Source organism: Acyrthosiphon pisum, unplaced genomic scaffold (assembly GCF_005508785.2).
Source record: "Acyrthosiphon pisum isolate AL4f unplaced genomic scaffold, pea_aphid_22Mar2018_4r6ur Scaffold_20957;HRSCAF=22637, whole genome shotgun sequence".
NCBI lineage: Eukaryota > Metazoa > Arthropoda > Insecta > Hemiptera > Aphididae > Acyrthosiphon > Acyrthosiphon pisum.
The window spans coordinates 26,824-28,405 of NW_021770370.1; positions in this window are offsets into that span (position 1 = coordinate 26,824).

Below are 1,582 nucleotides of genomic sequence, written 5' to 3' on the forward strand. Positions count from 1 at the left end.
AATCTAAAGGATGCTGGTTCTAGACTCACCCGTTGGCGACTAAACTAGAAGAATATCAATATACAATCCAATTCAAGCCGGGAGCAAGTAACACTAATGCCGATGCTCTTAGTCGAATTCATAGAGTTGTCACTAGATCACAACAGAACACTGACTTAACTGAATCTATTCAAGAAACCGGAAAACAAGTAATACCTCCGGAAGACCCTCAACAAATTGCAGAAACTCGATCAGAACTTCCTGAGCATTCAGAGGATTCACACCCATAGGAAACGGATGAGTAAAATTTTTTTTTCTCTCTAACTATTCTCACTTACTGTGATGGCACTGACCTCCTCAGAAAATTTCAGAAATTTACAGACACTACGGATTAGATGAACCTTGGTGGTCATAGGACCCCCATGTTTCATTTAGTCTGGGGGGTGTTATATATTATAAAACTCTACATGATAATTATTAAGAACATCGGGAATAGTGTGTTATACGACGACGCGATCGTGGAATCCGCTGACACAGGGTTTCTATTGTGACACGGAGCGTCGCCGTCTAACACACTACGGGAGGCCAGTCAGTCTTAATATTACGTTTTAACGAATACATTGTCATTAGCCGTGGTAATAATAAAATTTAACTTTTATTCAAATTATTTTGCGTACGTTATTTTAGTTGTTGTGAGAAATCATAACAATACATTATGAATAACTTTTAAATATATGTTAGTATTAAGTAACTTTTTACATTTGTTTTTACTTTGTAACGTATAGTTAACTATATATAATATTTTATTGGTATTTATGTCTGTATGAATAACTTTAAATAATAGTCCAAATATTTGTTAGTAGAAGTAGATTATATTGTTACAATTATGATATAATGTTATATTTGACACAATTCAAAAATATAAGTTAATATTACTGTATTTTACCTATCATCACTGAGAATGTCTGGTAATTTGTAATTAATATCATACAATGGATTTGTTATTAATGTCTGGATGAGTAACTTCTATACTATGATATTATGTAACTTTTTAAATTTGTTTTTATTTTTAAACACAATTTGCAATTTTAATAACAATCTATGTATCTATATGTCTATTATATAGTTGACATTGTATTATTATTTAACCTTTTTATATGTTTTATTTAACTGCCAATTAAAATGGATTTGTTATTTTCGTATTCATTTGTTTTAATATATTCATTATGTTATACTACGATATTATGTAACTTTTTAAATTTGTTTTTACTTTTACTTATATAATATGTTTTTACGTCTGAACGAATAACTTTTAATAATAAATACATATCTGTTAGCATAAATAGTTAAGATTGTATTTGATTGTATTGATTGTATATATTATGTAACTTTTTACATTTTGTTTTGTTATTATGTTTTGTTACTATTATGTCTATGCCAATAACTTTTAAACACAATTTGCTATTTATATCATAACGATTAACTTTTGAATATTAATTAGAATACAATCCTATACTGTGATTGTATTTAATATGCTATTGTGGAATTTTTTGTTTTTTACTTTGTACCGTATAAGATAATTTGGTTTTCAACCACTAATTGT